At 35.0% G+C, this 19,462-nt stretch overlaps 1 pseudogene; it reads right to left on the minus strand.

Annotated features, from left to right (window-relative positions):
- Positions 1-524: 524 nt before the first annotated feature.
- On the minus strand, positions 525-1,826 carry LOC123609776 (annotated as a pseudogene).
- Between the last annotated feature and the right edge of the window lie 17,636 nt (positions 1,827-19,462).

A 19,462-nucleotide genomic window follows, 5' to 3' on the forward strand; every position in this document is an offset into this window, starting at 1 on the left:
TACTCTACAGATAATATTGACCATATCACGTTGTGTTCTATATAATCAATACAAACTATAGATTAAATGCCTTATGTTACCTGAATCAAGATAAATTATACTTCTGAGAAACTGATTTTTCCTTTTGAATATTTGACCTCTTAACTAGTTATATCCTCCCTTGCATTAGATACTAGGAAGAATGGAGTCGAATGAATGTCTTCTGATTTACAAATATGTCCTTATGAGCATGTGTTTTGTCTATTGATAATATACCTGACCTTTCTTGTTTTTTCTACCATCTTTCCTTGGATTGACCATTTTTGCTTACTTATTTATTTATTTTGGGGGGGCTGGATACAGTGTACTTTATGGTACAAAACAAGGTACGCCAAACGCCTCCCCTTCTTAAGGGGTTATGTGATAGAAACTGTGAAGAGTTCGGGAGATTCTCAGTGTGTTGGAGGATGAGTTGGGGCAAGGATTCCCCAGCAGTTAAGGGCCTCTCTCTTCCTATTTCACTGTGGTGGTAGTCCAGGGGACTCTTACTCCTTGGACACTGTGTAGACCATGAGGTCAACAACCTGGTTACTGTAGCCAAATTTATTGTCATACCATAAAATGAGTTTGAAAAAGTGGTCATTGAAGGCAATGATCCTCAATTCTGGCCCCAGCATCAAAGGTGGAAGAGCAAGTGTTACTGTTAATGTTGCAGGAGACACTGAGGCGCCTGTATGGCTCAGTCAGTTGAGTGCTTAACTCTTGATTTTGCCTCAGGTCATGATCCCAGGGTCGTGGTATTGAGCTCTGCATCAGGCTCTGCACTGAGCTGGAGCCTGCTTGGTATTCTCTTTCTCTCTCTCTCTCTCTCTGTATCTCTCTCTGTCTCTCTCTCTCCCTCTCTCCCTCTCTCCCTCTCCCTCTCCCTCTCCCTCTCCCTCTAACCCTTTTCCTGCTCTTGTGTTCTCTCTCTTTGTCTCTGTCTCCCTCTTTCTTAAAAAAATAGTTGCAAGAAACAACCTGGTCCTCAGCGTAGCCTAGGATGCCCTTGAGTATGGTCCTCTGATGCCTGCTTCACCACCTTCTTGATATTATCATATTTGGCAGCTTTCTCCAAGAAGCAGGTCAGATCCATGACTGACACATTGAGAATGTGGACACAAAAAGCTATGCCAGTGAGCTTCCCATTCAACTCAGAGGCGACCTTGCCTACAGCCTTGGTAGTGCCAGTAGAAGCAGGGAGAGTGTTCAGGGCAGCCTCTTGGGCAACATGCCACCATTTCTTAGATGGCCTGTCCATGGTCTTCTGGATGACAGTGATCGCATGGACTGTGGTCATGAGTCCCTCCATGATGCCAAAGTTGTCATAGATGACATTGGTCAGAGGGGTCAAGCAGTTGGTGGTGCAAGAGGCATTGCTGACGATCTTGAGAGAGTTGTCATACTTCTGGTTCACACCCATCACAACCATGGCATGAACAGGCATGGCAGAGATGTTGATCCTCTTGGCTTCACCCTTTAAGTGAGTCCAGACTTCTCCATGGTGGTGAAGACTCCAGTGGACTCCACAACATACTCAGCACCAGCATTACTCCATTTGATGTAGACAGGATCTCATTCCTGGAAGTGAAGATATGCTTTCCATCTATGACAGGCGTTCCATTCTTAACCTTGACTGTGCTGTGGACTTTGCCATGGGTGGAATCATACTGGAACACATAGACCCTATAGTTGAGGTCAGTGAAGGGGTCATTGATGGCAACAATATTCACTTTGCCAGAGTTAAAAGCAGCCCTGATGACCAGGTGCCCAATACTGCCAAATCTGTTTACTCTGACAACCACCATTGTGTCTTGGGGATGCAGCTGTCACTGCACCAGAATATGTGGCTGTCTCTCAAATGGGGAGGAGCAGAGAGCACTTTTGTTTACTTCTAATGTTGTCATATAGCAAGCATTTTAAAAGTCATCTTAAATCCTTCTTGGAACAACATGAAGTATATAAAAAACGTTAGTAAGGTGTTTAGTGACCAGTGCTTATTAAACCCTCCTTCCCATTCTAGGGCGACAGGTTTAAATTCAGACTCCTAAGCAAGGATAAAAGCCCTTGTGATATGGCCTTGCTCTGTTTCTAGGATCAGTTTTCACCTTTCTATATTCCAGGCACTTAGGATTCCCTGCCTTGATAAGACCACACACTTGCTTTTAGCCTTCCTCCACAATTATAAATACTAAATATAAGCACTTAGTAAGGCTTTTTGTTGGCAGTTATCCAAAATAACCAATGTGTCCATTTATAAACTTTTGAGAGGGGTATGTTAGAAATCATTCTCTCATGCTTGTAGTCAAGAAAATTACATCATCTCAGTGGGAAGTAAGGTGTATTCAGACGTCTACTAAGAGGCAGTCACAGACATGTCTATGTGTCAAGGAGATCTTTCATGTACATGCCCTTTCTTAGCTGTGAGTAAATAAGGAGTCTTTGGTTTATGACTGCAGCTACTACTGTTAAATACCTAATACTTTGCAACTCTCCCTCTCATTATGAACTGGAAATGGTTGACTTTAAAAAACCACCTAATTTTGAGCTTTATATTGTTGTTGTTTTTTGGGTTGTAAGGTATTTTACAATCACTCTCTCATTTGATCCTCCCCAAATCCTATGAATTAGAAAAGACAGATCTCTCTCTAAATTTTCATATGAGAAAACTGAGGCTTACCATTTATCTAAGTTGAAGGTGAAAGAATCAGAACCAGCTTTAAGATGAAGTCAGTTCTCTTTTCACTATACCATACTCCACAAGTTGTCCCTGTGTATATACGGTTGTTTTGCAATGATTTATAGTTATGCCTCTTTCCATGACATCTGTTATCTCCCTCCTTAAGTATTGTGTTTTAACTGAAAAAGAGAAATCAACTTCTGGAATATCTTGAAACCATTTGAGCATCTATATTTTTTTAATAACCCTATGACAGTAAATTTTCAAAACTGTATTTTTGGGTTTTTTTTACTAGCATTTTATGTTTTTGTGGCTATTAGGGATTATCGTAATTTTGGAGTTAGATGTAATGTCTGTGCAGATACATGAAAATCACACATTAATATTCCTGACTTTATATTGATCTTTGAGAGCAGAACTGTGTATCATAAACTTTTGTTTTTTATATACCTAGTAGAGCTATACACACCACAATAAGTATGTCAAATAAGACACCCTTGAACAGAGAACTATGACAAAAGAAAGTAAAACTGACTTACCATCATGTAATTTTGCTGTATCTTTCCTGAAAACATTCTAACTATAATAGTTTGGAAATCATTCATTTATTCATCCAATGTCTATTTAAGTACTTCCTATGTGCCTGGCATTTAATCTAGAACTGGTATTGATAAACTAGGGCCCACTGGCCAAATCCTTTTTGCCACCTCTTTTTGTAAATAAAAGTTTAATTAAAAAAAATATGATAGTAAATCATGTTGTGTTTCTGCTTCAAGTCCTCAAAGGTCTTCCTATATAATTTTTGAAAAAAACAACCAAACAAAACAAAGTTCTCATTATCTATATGCTCTGCCTCTCCAACCATGCCCCTAGTCTCTCTCTAGCCTCATATCCAGATTCTCTTTACCTTGCTCACCTGGCTCTAGTCACATTGGCTCTCTGCTCTCTCCTGAACTTATCAGGCCCTGTTCTTCTCATACCTCTGCACTATCTCCTCTTCCTGCAAGAGTGCTTTTCTTGCTGATATCTTTATAATTTTTTTCCTTTACTTCCTTCAGGGTTTTACACAAATGCTACTTCTCAGTAAGACCTTCCGTGGCCTTCTTATATGAAAAATGAACCTCTTTAATAGCTGACATTCTTGCTTTACTTTTTCTCTTTCATAATTATTACCATTAATTCGCTAGATATTTCATTTGTTACTTACACCTCCCTCGTCCACAAAAAATATAAAATTTATAAGAGCAGAAAGTTTTGAGTAATATGGTCCACTACCATATGTCCAATGCTGAAACAGTGCTTGAATCATAAGCACTGTTACCATAATTAACAAATTAAAAGTACAAAGTTGTTATTCAGAACTTTTTTCTGTGTGTTGTATTCAATGACAAAGGTTTAGATACCTACTCATTATAATCTGTTCAGTCTTCTACAAAGACCATATATAAAGTGACACGATACTTCTGACTTTGAGAGCAATAGTTTGAGATTTCTTTCATTATTGTGTTTCTAAACGTCTTGAAAAATTTCTGTCCCACATCAAGTGCCATTGGATGCCATATAAAGATACTTCTCCAACAATTAAATTATGTTTAAAAAACCCTATATATAAGATTTTTTTAGTATATGGGACACATTATTCTTATCACATAAAATGCAACACAAGATTTACTGGTGTAATTACTATTATTTCAAAGGTTGGCCTGGGATGAGGTAATTGGGACAGTTATTGATTTTTCTTTTCAGCTCAGTCTCCAATAAGGCTTAACACTAAGTCTGCACTTTTTAAAAAATTTAGATGCTTTATTCATCATAAGTTTTTACATTACTTTTTATTTCTTAAATATTTACCTTAATTACTGAATTTTTTTTTGGTAACCCTTTAAAAGTTTGCCCAAGGCAAGTGCCTCACTTTCCTTTCTGTCTACCCAGCTCTGTTTCATAGAAGCTCTAATGCAAGAATAGATAAATATAAAGAATACCTTTCATATACTCTTATTTGCTTAGCATATTCCACCTAGTGAAACTAGAACTATCTAGCATACCGACCAAGATGTTTTCTGCTCTCACCACAAAATTTGGACTCATATTTAGCACAAATATGAGGGGAGGGTGGTCATTGTGATCATTGGTAAATGTTTCAGCTTAAAAATCATAATAACCCTTAACAAAATCCATTTCAATCCTGAATTTAATTAATGAGAAAATCTGTATACAGAACAAATATTAAGTATGAGATTGCATATGGAAATTCAGAATCCCCCTGGACACCCAAGAGAGTACACTGAAAGCTATTAGAATTATTAAAAGGGTTCATTATATAGCCATATGAAAAATACAGAAACTAACAACCTTTCTTCAGACCCGCACAAAGAAGTTAAGTTTTTTAATGTTTATTCATTTTGAGAGAGAGAGAGCGTGTGCCTGCATGTGCGTGAATTGGGGAGGTGCAGAGAGAGAGAGAGAGAGAGAGAGAGAGAGAGAGGAGACACAGAATCAGAAGCAGGCTCCAGGCTCTGAGCTGTCAGCACAGAGCCTGATGCAGGGCTTGAACTCACAAACCATGAGATCATGACATCAGCCAAAGTCCAACGCTTAACTGACTGAGGCACCCAGGAGCCCCATGAGAATGCTACAAATTTAAATTGTTACATTAACTCATAGGTTTAGGGTAATGCCAAATAAGGACCAGTCATACTTTTAGAACTTGAAGAAATTTGACTTTCAGAATGGCAGAGTAAGACCTCTGAAGATCCACTTCTCCATTAAAGCAACCAGAAGAACACTGACAAAAATGTCAAAACTATTTTTTCTGGAAAAAAAAGCCATGTTTTTTTTAAATAACATTAAAAATCCTGTCTTGCTATATAATAGCTGTTAAAACCAGCAGTTTGAGGCAGAATGAGTTAGGAGTGCCCATAAAGTCCCATTCCCAGAGATTTGTCACTAATTTACCTGTCTGGCAGCTTGCTAAAAAGCACGATTCTCAGAATTTATCTTTATTTGGTCTTAGTCAAAACTCTCCCTTTGAATGTGGGGCCCTATCCTCAGGGTATTTGTCCAAAACAACCAGTAGCAATTGTTTAACTTCACATCTGTCTCAGGTGGCATTACTTGTTGGGGTTAGCAAAAGGCTGACCAAAATGCTTAAAAGGGAAAATTTGGAAACTAAGATGTTTGTAAGGAGCTTGAAAAGCTAAGGCGTATTCCAGAAATCTTGTAAGAAATCTAAAAACCCATGTTCAGGTCTATGTACATGTCCAGAAAAGAGATGGAAGGGCCCTAATATCTCAGCTAGGCCTGACCTTGAGACTCTGCAAGCAGAAAGTGAAAGCTAATGCAAAGGAGTAAACTGATCCGGTAATATTGAAATTAAGCCACAACACACACATTCAGCAAGGAAAGAGAGACCTATTTGATCTAAGCATTAAATCTCAGTCCGTTCGTTAGGTGACCACTAAAGAAATAAAGCATAGATTTCAGTGGCTACGCATGACAAACAATTCAGACTGTACATAATTAATCCAGGAAAATCACTAAATGAACAGCAACATTAACAGCAAAGAAAACAAAAAACAAAAACAAAACAAAAAAATAACAAACCTGGGGAAGAGGAATCTGATTTCTAGAATTGCCATGTAAATGATTGATTGATTTTTAACAGCCATTTGAGGTGTAATTGATACACAAAATGCCACACATATTTAATGTACAAAATTTTGTGAGTTTGAGCATAGGCATGCACCCATGAAACCATCATCACAATTAAGATAATAAATATATCAATCATCTTTAAAAGTTTCTTCACATCCCTTTGGTTTTTTGTTTTGTTTTGTGGTAAGTATGTTTAAGAGATCTATCGTCCTAACAAATTTTTTAACTGCACAATACGGTGTTGTTAATTATAGTCACCATGTTGTACCACAGATCTAGAAAATATTGGTCTTGCATAACTAAAACTTTATACCCATGAACAGCTCCCCATTTCCCCCTTCCCCTAACCCTGCCAACCACCATTCTACTCTCTGCTTCTGAGTCTGCCTCTTTTAGATACCTCATGGAAGTAGAATCATGCAATATTTGCCCTTCTGTGACTAGCTTGTTTCATTTAGTGTAATTTTGCTCTTTAGGTAGATGCAGTATTTCTCTCTGAATTATAGCTACATCAATTTGATAAGAATAAAACATAAACTAAACAGACAAAAATTGCTTATAATAGTTTCTGTAGACTAAATATAGGTAATTTACCTAGGTTTTATTCTAAAACTACTTTCAGAAACCCCTTTAGGGGCCAAGACTTCATTTATTTATTACTTGCTAGATTAGTCATGTAACTCCAAGGAAAATACGGGTTTATTAACAGATATCATTATTCTAAACACAGGGTCAGAAAAATGATTGTTCCTTCCTAAAAAGTCATTTTATATGTGCTTCAAAAAAGAAAAGGAACATAAAAATTTTTTAAATCTCCTATGAGAACACTATTTCAAAGAAACTGAGTCCATAAGTGCAACAGAAACAAATTTGGATAATAAATCAATGTGCTTAATGTACTTCGAAACCTCAAACTACTACTTTATTTTTAAAGCACTTTATTTTTTAAACAAATATATTTAAGCCAGATTTTAATATATACATTACAATTCTACGTTATTATTATGTAGGCAACTTAAAAAATATGGTGACTTGAGCCTTAAAAATGTAGTAAAATAGACTCAATCTTATTAATAGAGATTTCTTCATCATTTGATCCAATACCTGGTCATATATGACACCATCAATGACTTCCTATTCATTGTTAATAACCACAGTATTAGTAGAGCTATTAACAAGTAAAGTGGAAAGTGAAACATAAAATTCTGTTGTAATTTAACTTGTAATATTCCATGTTCATTTAAAATACATTTGGTTGCAAAAAACTTATTAGTGGCATCTACAATAGAGATACTTTGCTAATATACATTTCAAAGGAGCTGATGCATTTTGTTTATAATATTTATATTTTTAGCATGCTTCTTTACCTGAAAGAAAATAAAAAGATAAATCCTTATTGGGTATTAACATCTTCCATTAGTGTAGATGGTTTCCCCTAAATTTATAACTAGCCTGGAACCACTAGAGGGCAAGCTTTACATTATAATGAAACGAATTCACTCTCACATTCATTGTAATAGTACACATTTAAAATGTTTAAAAATGACTGTTTTAAGAGTAGAAATTTGTTCCAATATAACTAACTTCTTTTTCTTTGAGAGCTAAATTAAACTAAATTTTATCTTACATATATTCGCTAATTTAGCACTCAAGTGCAGTAATTTTTAAATTTTTGACATGACCATTTCTTTCAGAACCAGTGTTAGAGGAAACATATGCAAAACCACATCTTCGTAAAATTATGTTCAATACCAAATAAATACTGCCTCCAAATGGTTAGTTCACAAACAAATTAGTGGTTGAACTAATCTGTGTGCTCCCTTGGTACTTTCCTCTCTAGTAGGTGAAAGGAGTTCAGCATGAAACTTTAGTAGCCGGGGTTAAGTCAAAATCTTTGTACCTGGCACAGAGTTCCTCAGTCATCAAAGAAAACCTAACTTTGAAAGCACAACTTATTCATAGGTCACACCACAAAATGTGTGTGCGGTGTGTGGCATGCCATTCCTGTTTCACTGTCAAGATCTTGTGGTTAGCTGAATTGAAAGTCAATATAATTTTTGCACCAGTATGTATATGCTAATCTATATTAACATATGACCTATAATTCCTTCTCAGTTTTTTGGGTGGGCTCTGCTGTTAGGAAACATGGATCATTGGACACTCACACTGTGTATACTCTATTTGACGATTGGTAGTAGATATTGTGTGCTTAGGATTTTAAACTGTGTGAGTGGCCCAAAGGCACACAGTGGGCGAATGGGTAAGCCGAGGTTGTGACTGATGGTTGACACCTTTCAAAAAAGATTTTTTTTCTTTTCAAGTAAATGTCCAGGGCCCCAATACTAACAAAGAACAAAGTGCAAGGTATTTGAGTCATTAGATTGTGGTTTGAAGACGGATGACCTCAGTCCGAGAAGTGGCCTCGCTATGACCAAGTTAAAATTTGAACTCTTAAGTAACCACCACCTATAACCCCCTGGGTAACTTGAGACATAGCAGCTATGCCTATCTAAGTCTAAGTACCTTTTAACTTAAAAAAAAATGCCATTATGGTGCAGGAGCTAAGCAGATGAGACAGATACAAATTCAAGATCATTAATCTGTTTTGTGAAAATTATTATATATTTTTTTATTAAACTTAAATACTGGTGGCCTGCTCTGGTAGACTGATTGCCTCAAAGATCCTAGTTAGTGGCTTCTCTGAATCCATGTCATGGACAATTTAACCCTGTTAGTGTCATGTAAGCATGACAATGCCGGCCTTGTACATGCAGGTTTGTGATAGACTCCCTAAGGATGAGACACTTGGAAGAAGGCCAGCGATAAACTCCAGAAGCAGAGCTATCTGACTTTCAACCCACTGAGAACCATGAGGGTGTTTAACTGTGCCCAGCTGTGGTAGGCAGAATAATGATCCCCTAAGATATGCATGTTGTAGTTCCTGGAACCTGTAAAGAGGTAAATAACACCTAAATGACAAAAGAGACATAGCGGATGTAATTAAATTGTGAATCTTAAAATAGGAAGATTGTCCCAGATTATCTGGGTGGGTCCTATGTAATCGTGAGGGTTCTTAGAAGAGAGAGGCAGGGGGGTCAGGAAAGGAGATCAGAGACAAAGAGAGATTTAATGATACTACATGCTGCTTTTAAGATAGAAGAGGGGGCCATGGACCTAACAATATGCATGACCTATAGAAACTGGAGAAGGGAATGAGATGGATTTTCCTCTGGAGCTTCCAGGTGGAAGAGAGCCCTGCTGGTAACTTCATTTAGCCCTGTTAGATCCATTTCCGACTCCTAACCACCAAAACTGTAAAATAATAAATTTTGTTGTTTTAAGCCATTAAATTTGTGGTAATTTGTTATAGCAGCAGTAGGGAACTAGTACACCAGCCTAAAGCATTGCCTGTAGATTCATGAGTTAAATAAGTAGTTGTTTTGATTTCAGTTCTAAGTAGCGAAGGGTTTTATTACCCCATTGCTAACTGACATGCTCTTTGAAGCAGAGATTTTGTTTTCTTTGGATGAAAACACCCAACTATTTAAAAAAGTAAGACATATGCTAGGAACCAAATACTGACAAAATGTGAAGAACAAGCCAACGGGTAACACAAGAAAGAGAACTGTATTACCAGAATTTATCTTTGTCAAAATTCTTTTTCAAGATGTATATCCCATTTAATTCATAAACAACCATACAGAGTGAATAATCTTAATGTTACACTTTCAAAAGAACTAAAATACAAATATGATTGAAGTTCTACAGCTAGAAATGAGAGCTTACAACCAGGTACAAGTCCTATTGATAATGAAGTTTATAACCTTCTGAACCATAGTAGTAAGAAAAAACATAATAATATGACTTTTATATTATAAAAGTAAGACATTTTATAGTCAGTGTACAGTGTTATATAAAATCTGTGACTGAGAAGATTTATATGAAATTCTATCCTTCAGCAGAATGTGGCTTCAGATGAAAGCTTGCCTCTGTCAGAAATAATGTAATTATCATGCAGTAGCAGAAACAGAAAAATATTGTATTAGTTTTGCTTGGAACATGTATACGTAAATAGTGTTTGAAATGAGTGTTTGAAAATTTTGATGTTATAATAAAAATTCTGATTTAATTTTTTTAAACTTTATTTATTTTGAGAGAGAGAGAGAGAGAGAGAGAGAGAGAGAGAGAGAGAGAGACATAAGCAGGGGAAGAGCAGAGAAAGAGAGAGAGAATCCCAAGCAGGCTCTTCTTTGTCAGCGCAGAGCTCTAAGCGAGGCTTAATCACAGGAACCATGAGATCATGATCTGAGCCGAAACCAAGAGTCAGAGGCTTAACTAACTGAGCCACCTAAGTACCCCCCCCCACCCCAGAATTCTGATTTCAGTAACTTTGCTGAGGACTTTAGGGCTAATGATGTCTTTCAAATTTTTTCTAAAGCTGTTTTCATCAGAAATATTGATTCCAATCATGAAAGGACCAATACCAAGGTATAGAGTAGAGTACCATAAGAGAATTCCATCCAGTTCTTACTGTTGACTATATGTGGCCTCTCAATTGAGGTGATGACATTTCATAAATGAGCATTGCAAAACACAAGCAATGGTGAATTCCTCATCCTTGCACAAAGTACTTGCCTCTTTAATAGATGTTATTCTAAAAAGCACTTAACTTTATACTGATATTTAACCATCTACAGCAGTGCTATTCAATTGGAAAAAAATAAAAATAAATGTATGAAATTAATTTTAAGAATTGAAGTTAATGAAATTAATTTACTTTAAATTAATTAATTTAAATAATACATTTTATTTAATATGACACATCTAAAATATTATTTCAAAAGGCAGCTAACAAAAACTTGTTATTTTACGTTCCTTTTTTATGCTACATCTTTAAAATCTAATGTATATTTTACATTTATTTCATATCTCAATTTGGACTATCCACATTTAAATGCTCAATAACCGCATGTTGTTCAGTAGCTACCATATTGGATATCCCAGCTCTAAAGAGAAGTTGTGAAAAAGAAAGTAGATTATTGACATCACTTTGTACAAAGGGGATTGAAAAATAATTGGGGGAGTATTCTATAATTGCTTCTAGGAATGCATCACAGAACTCCTGAATTAAAACTCTGCAATAGTGGATTGGAATTTATAACTGGAAATTATAATTTCATTTATTTTTATTTTTTTTAATGTTTATTTACTTATTTTGAGAAAGAAAGCGAGAGAGAACAGAATGTAACTGCAAACATGGGGAGGAACATAGAGTAAGTGGTGAGAGAATCCCAAGCAGGCTCCACACTGTCAGTGCAGAGCTGGATGTGGGGCTCAAACTTACAAACCATGAGATCATGACCTAGGACGAAGTCAAGAGTTGGATGCCTAACCAACTAAATCTTCTCTAGGTTTTGGGAACTACTGACATGTTAAAGTAGTTGTAAATAGTGACTAATTGACAAAGTAGCAAAGGTTCTAGGGTCAGAACATTCAGATTATAGAGTCCCAGAGACTTTGATTTAAAATCAGACACTTACTTATTGCCAGTGGAACATGACCAAGTTGCTTTACCTTTCTTTCTCAGCCTTGGCCTTTGCTGAGGTAAAGTACATACACCTCAGAAAATCATTAATGAATTAAATAAAACAATTTCTATGTATAAAGAATCTTGCAAAGTCCCAAATAATTAGTAACATGTTTTACTAATTATAATATGATGCTAATGAGCCCAAAGTATGGAGTTTTATCATTAAATGGGCCTTAGTTCTATAATCCCCCCAGGATTCTGAGTGGCATTTCTAATTGTCATTATCTCTCTTGAAATTCTGCCCTGTGCTAGTTGGCTTAGAGTGCCCTAACCAAATACTACAGATTAAGTGATTTAAACAACAGAAATTTATTTTTTTCACAATTCTGGAGAGTAGAAGTTCAAGATCAAGATTCTGTCAGGGCTGGTTTCTGGTAAGACATCTCATCCTGGCTTTTAAACAGCTGTTTGTTTGTTTGTTTTAATTGTGTCTTCATAAAGCTTCTTTTCTGTGCAAGTGCAGAAAGAGAGAATATTCTGGGATCTCTTCATCTTCGTATAAAAACACCAGCCCTATTGGTTTAGGGTTCCACCCTGATGACATAATTTTACCTTAAGGCCCTTTCTCCAAATACAGTCACATTGAGATTGAAGGCTTCAACACATAAATTTGAGGGACACAATTCAGTCCTTAACAGTGCCATTGGTTAGTATCACTATGTACTTATTGCCCAAACACACAGCTGCAATCTTTCTGCCCAGGAAAGTTATGTCTTCTTGAACCTTGAAACTTCCTCCTTGCACCATCCCAAAGCAAATCAAGAATAGAATCTATCTGAAAATCATAAATATGTTAGGCATCAGCTTCCATAATTGTTCAGCAAAGCATGCCAACTCACAAACAAAAGAAATACCAGGATTAGACTATAAACAAATAAATAAAACTGACTCACCAGGAAGAGATCTTTTCTTTGATAACAGCTGTATTTTACCATGAAGTTAATTATTTGGGGTTATAATCTTTTGGAAGAAACTGACTTCTCAATTCTTGACTGTGTACTGTTGTGATAATCATCAAGAAATGTGTTTTGGACAACTTCATACATAATGTAGGGCTGCTAACATAAGAAAATGGCCAAATTATAGTTTAATGAGAAAAGTATCTTGAATTTGTCTCTAATCTTTCATTCCAACTTTCTATTACATATATAGAGCTCATCATATCTTTGTTCTTCTATTTTTCTCATCCTAGGCCTATCCCTCTCACTTTCCTTCCCTACTATAACTTACATTCTCTACTGTATTATAATGTTCCCTCCCAACCCAGTGGCAGCCACCCTCCACCTCCCTATTTATTACTTGCCAAATGTCATTGATGACTTCCTTCTCTGGCCCAAGTATGAGAATCAATTGTTGTAAAATAAGCGATGAGGCAAATACACCAGGTCAAATGTGATCCCAGAAACACACCAAATTGGTACTCTTCTTACCTGTATTCTCTACTACATACCTAAATTCTCTACTTATTTTAGATAGCACCACACCGATTTCAGTACTTTATTTTAGTCTTTTTTTTCATAGGCTTAAACCTAACTGAAATCCACTTCTATTTTTAGAGCAAACACCAACTCTTTTTTTTTTTTTCCTTCAGCTCCTTTGTCTATAATTAGATGTTACTTCAAAGGAAGGAGAGGTCTTGGCCCTTTCATAGCTCTCTTTGGCAGCAATATGATTGACAGTAATGATATACACTCATAACTGTCTTAATGTAGTTTGATGGGGTTAAATGCACAGTTAGTTCTCTCTTGTGACAGTACATTTCAAAGACCAATTTTAAAATACATTTTTTTCTCAGAACTGATAAACATTGCAAGTTCCTCTTGTTCTGAAATGTGAAATTTATCGGGCTGAAGATGATACTCAGAATTTAATTTAACTTATTTAAAAATTATATTTAATACAATAAAAGATACAATCAAAATGTGCTATTCCTGTAATTATACCAAGAAAGAGGGAGAAACATTTACATGCACCTTAAATGTTAAGGACGCTTGTGACATTTAAGGATTTCCTGGAAAATCCTGCCATTTTTGTCTGACACACCGATTCTCTGATGAGGTACCAGAAGACAGATGTGCTTGGTTTTTGTCTCAACCAACCTCAGGGACTGAACTAAATAGTAACTCAGACTTGACTGTTGATGGTGGGTGTTATTGTCCCCAACTTTAACACTGTCTATAGCTGCTTCTGCTTATTCATTGATGAAATATCTCATGTAGTTTTAAAGACGATTAGCAAGGGATTAACATTTTATTTTCATGATAATTAATAATGCAATTAGCATATTGCTATACGAGCCATGTTACTATTTTTTTGATAAAGTTTATTTATTTATTTTGAGAAAGAGATAGTGTGCATGCATGAGTTGTGGAGGGGCAGAGAGAGAGGAAGAGAGAGAGAGAATCCCAAGCAGGCTCCACACTCTCAGTGCAGAGGCCAACGCAGGGCTCGAACTCACACACCATGAGATCATGACCTGAGCCAAAATCAAGAGTTGAACACTTCCCTGACCGAGCCACCCAGGCATTCCACTATGTTTTTTTTTTAATTCAAGTATAATTAACATAGAATGTTATATTAGTTTAGAGTGTACAGTATAGTGACTCAACAATTCTATACATTACTCAGTGCTCATCACAGTAAGTGTACTCTTAATCCCCTTCCTCTATTTTACTTACCACCACCCCCCACCAGCAACCACCGATTTGTTCTCTATAGTTAAGACTGTTTTGTTGTTGTTATTTCTTTTCTTATTTGTTTAGTTTGTTTCTTAATTTCCACATATGAGTAAAATCAAATGGTGTTTGCCTTTTTCTGACAGACTTATTACACTTAGCATTATACCCTCTAAATTCATCTATGTTGTTGTAAATGGCAAGATTTCATTTGTTTTTATGGCTGAGTAGTATTGCATTACATGTATATTCCACACATTCTTTATCCATTCATCTATCAAAAAAGACACTTGGGTCACTTCACATCTTGGCTATTATAAATAATGCTGCAATAAACATAGGGATGCATATGTCTTTTCAAATTAGTGTCTGTGTTTTCTTTTAAATACCCAGCAGTGGAATTATTGAATCATATGGTAATTCTATTTTTAATTTTTTGAGGAACTTCCATACTACTTTCCACACTGGCTGCACCAGCTTGTATTCTCACCAACAGTGTATGAGGGTCCCTTTCTCTCCTCATCTTCACCAACACTTCTTATTTTTCGTATTTTTACATTTGTCCATTTTGAAAGGTGTGAAATGATATCTCATTGTGGTTTTCATTTGCATCTCCCTTAGCAGTGATATTGGGCATCTTTTCCTGTGTACATTGGCCATCTCTAAATCTTTGGAAAAATGTCTATTCATGTTCTCTGCCCATTTTTTAGTTGGATTATTTGTTTTTTTGGGGGGGAACATTTTGAGTTGTATAAGATCTTTATATATTTTGGATATTAACCGCTTATCAGATATATCATTTGTGAATATCCTCTCCCATTCAATAGGTTGTCTTTTTGCTTTGTTGATTGCTTCCTTTGCTGTACAAAAGCCTTTTATTTTGATATAGTCCCAAAAGTTTAATTTTGCTTTTATTTCCCTTGCCAAAAGAGACAAATCTGGAAAAAAAATGTTTCTGTGGCTGATGTCAAAGCTATATTACTGCCTACATTTTTTTTCTAGGAACTTTATACTTTCAAGTCTCACATGTAGGTCTTCTATCCATTTTGAAGTTATTTCTGTTTTTTGTAAGGAAGTGGTCCAATTTCATTCTTTTGCATTTCCTTTGTCAAAGATTAATTAACCGTATATTTGTGGGTTTATTTCTTGGCTATCCGTTCTATTCCATTGATTTATGTATCTATTTTAGTGCCACTACTATACTGTTTTGATCACTACAGCTTTGTAGTATATGTTGAAATCTGGGATTGTGATACCTCCAGCTTTGCCCTTCTTTTTCAAGATCAGTTTGGTTAGTAGAGGTCTTTTGTGGTTCCATTTTAGGATTATTTGCTTTAGTTCTGTGAAATTTTAAGATAGTTTGCTTTGGTTCTGTGAAAAAAATACTGTTGGTATTTTGATAGGGATTACATTAAATCTGTAGATTGTTTTGGGTAGTATAGACATTTTAACAATATTTGTTATTTCAATCCATGAGCATGGAGTATCCTTCCATTTATTTATGCCGTCTTTAATTTCTGTCATCAGTGTTTTTTTAGTTTTCAGAGTACATTTATTTCACTCCCTTGGTTAATATTATTCATAGATTTTTGTTCTTGGTACAATTGCAAATGGGAATGCTTTCTTAATTTCTCTTTCTGCTACTTCGTTATTAGTGTATAGAAAGCATAACAGAATTCTATGTATTAGTTTTGTATTCTGTGACTTTACTGAATTAATTTATCAGTTTTAGTAGTTTTGGGTGGAGCCTTTAAAAACATTTTTTTATGGTAATTCATGATACAATTAGTGTAATGCTATGCCAGCTTTGTTACTATGTTATTTTGGACCTTTTTGGTCATTTTCATACATGAAATTTGCCATTTTTGATACACATGAGTAAAGTCACTTATTATGGCAATTTGATCATATATCTTTTAATTATTTAATAAACACTCCCTCGCTGAAAAAAATAAATATTGTAAATAAATGAGAACTTCATCCCCAATAAACCACATGAATAGATAAGTCATTTTCTAAAGATAGTGCATAAATATTTACTTTAAGAAGTTGTCAAGATGTGAAAAGTTACAATTTTGTTATTCATGGTAAGGCTATGAAACCAGAAATGCATCAGAAATTTAACAAGTGAAAAAACTAGTACACTAAAATATTTTTATTCATAGCATAATTTTGTTCATAAAATTACATTCAGGTGCATAATATCTTGAAAGAGATGAAGTGCATTGGTTGTTGCCAGCTACAGAGAGTTCTTGTTGTTGCTGTTGGCTTTTCCTTTTTATTCTTGATATGAGATTAGTAACTTGAGAAAGTAGTTAAGTTATAGCTCCATGTAAAAAGGTACAAGAGAGAGAACACAGAAAAAAAAATCTATAATTAAGTTGTGGTAGCTTTAAAATAAATATGTTTGACCATAATCATTATTTTAGATTTATTGAAGCAACATGAATACAATCAACAGCATTTTGAGTTAGGAAATAGTACTTTAAGGGATCTGGAACATTACACAGACAAGTCTGTCTGTCTTTGATGAACCTCTGAATTAACAAACTTCACAAATGATATAAATGATATTTAAGGGTTAATTAGACAAGATCATTGGTTATTTATTATTGTCAATATTCTTCAGAAGCAAGTTAGCTAGTATTAGTTTCTATCACTAAGAACAGAGTAGATAAGCTGATAACTGATTATGTCAATTAACTATAATTGTTAGAATATTATTCTTCATGGAATTTATAATTATTTTGTCAATACAAAATATATTTCTCTCTTTTTATTAGTAGTTTTTATGGTGATGATTAGAGATCTCTTTCTAAAAAGGGACTGGTTAAAAATCAAGTGAAAATTGACTCATTAAAATTGATTCATCTTCCTAGTTTGGCAGTGCTTTCACAGAAATGTCTAAAAGACTTACAGGGATTTTTTAAACAAATGAACAAATTACTTGTATATCATCAAAAAATCAGTACATGTCTTAAATAACATATATTCCTTTTAACCTTTATAGTAAAGGAATCACAGAGCTAACCATAAAGTACTGTGGAACTATCATGGATATCAATATTGATTGCAAATAGATTGCATATAGATTGCAAAATGTTTATTGATAAAGTAAACTTGAGTGTACTAAATATCATAAGAATTTTCTATATTGATTATCACTGAAACTTTATAATAAAAAGAACATTTCCTTTTTGGAATTTAAAAAAATTTAATGAGAAAAAGATCTGTTGTTTTCCATGAAGATAATTTTTAAGAAACATATAACATTTATAGTATATATTTCCTTGTAGAGTCTCTCTTTTCTCTTTTTGGGAAAGGAGGGAGGGAACTCTGGGAATTTCATAGTCCTAACACGGTATTTATTTTTTCCTTAAATATCACATGCCTTTTATACACTTAGCTGATAAATGTCACTTAATATAAAAATGTTCATGAGAATATAAATCAGATGAATCCTTTTTTCCTTTAATATTTGCTTAACATTCAATACGCATTTGTTGACCCTTTACTTTTTGGTAGGCACTATTTCAGGATAGCATCTGTTGAAAGGAGAATAAATATTGAATTGCTTACATTTTTGTTTATCTATATTCCTTTTCTTTATTTACTCAGTCTTTGAGTTATGGTTCAAAAGAAGTCAAGATGATCCTAACACAATCTATTTTTAAGCCCCATGGTTCTGATATGATAATGGCAGTCATGTAAATCTAAATTTATCTACATATCCTCCATAAGAATATGTATCATAGAAGTAAGTACCTTTTCAACCAACTCCTATCAAATAACTAGAAGTCAAAGAATGCTAACAAGTTATATGCAAGTAGGATATCAGCTAAAGCACAGACCCAGACTGCAGTAAATGTAGAAGCCAGGAGGATCCTAGCAGTTGATAGAACACACAAAGACCGAGCAAACAAAAAAGAGAGTATCACTTCACATGGAGAAATACTGAGAAGAGGTCTGAGACTTGATGAGTTAGTGTAGTGGAAACCAAAAACAGGTTGGCACAAAGTGCATACGATCAGGAAGACAGTTTGTTTTTTAATATACATTCATTTAAATTCAAGTTAGTTAATATACTAACTATTGTGGTATTGGCGTCAGGAGTAGAACCCAGTGTTTCATATCTTACATATGCCACCCAGTGCTCATCCCAACAAGTGTCCTCCTTAATACCCATAACCCATTTAGTCCAACCCCCCACCCACCTTCCCCTCCAGCAACCCTCAGTTTGTCTCTATATTTAAAAGTCTCTTATGGTTTGCCTCCCTCTCCATTTTTAGCTTATTTTTCTTTCCCTTCCCCCCCATGTTCATCTGTTTTGTTTCTTAAATTTCACAAGGAGTGAAGTCATATGATACTTGTCTTCCTCTGACTGACTTATTTTGCTTAGCATAATACACTCTAGTTCCATCCATGTTGTTGCAAATGGTGAGATTTCATTCTTTTGGATCACTGAGTAATATTCCATTGTATATATATCCCACAACTTCTTTATTCATTCATCCATCCACCAGTTGATGGATATTTGGGCTCTTTCCATAGTTTAGTTATTATTGACAGTGCTAAATTTAAAAGAAAGATTTAAATTTCCTTTGATCTTCATTGACAAAGTACTTTAGGTAGCTTTACCAACCAATGCAAAACTATTTTGCTAGCTCCTGTTCAGATGTATTGTGGGCTAGACTCTTTATGTAATAGTTACCCAAAAGAAAATATTAATTGATGTGCATTAAGCATTGTGAATCTGCAACTGAGTTACTTTAGGAGCCACTAATGGAAGCTTTTAATGATCAAGCCATTTGTCCTGTATAAAAAAATGATCTTTGATGTTTCTCA

This window comes from Leopardus geoffroyi, chromosome B2, assembly GCF_018350155.1.
Source record: "Leopardus geoffroyi isolate Oge1 chromosome B2, O.geoffroyi_Oge1_pat1.0, whole genome shotgun sequence".
NCBI classification, from domain to species: Eukaryota; Metazoa; Chordata; class Mammalia; order Carnivora; family Felidae; genus Leopardus; species Leopardus geoffroyi.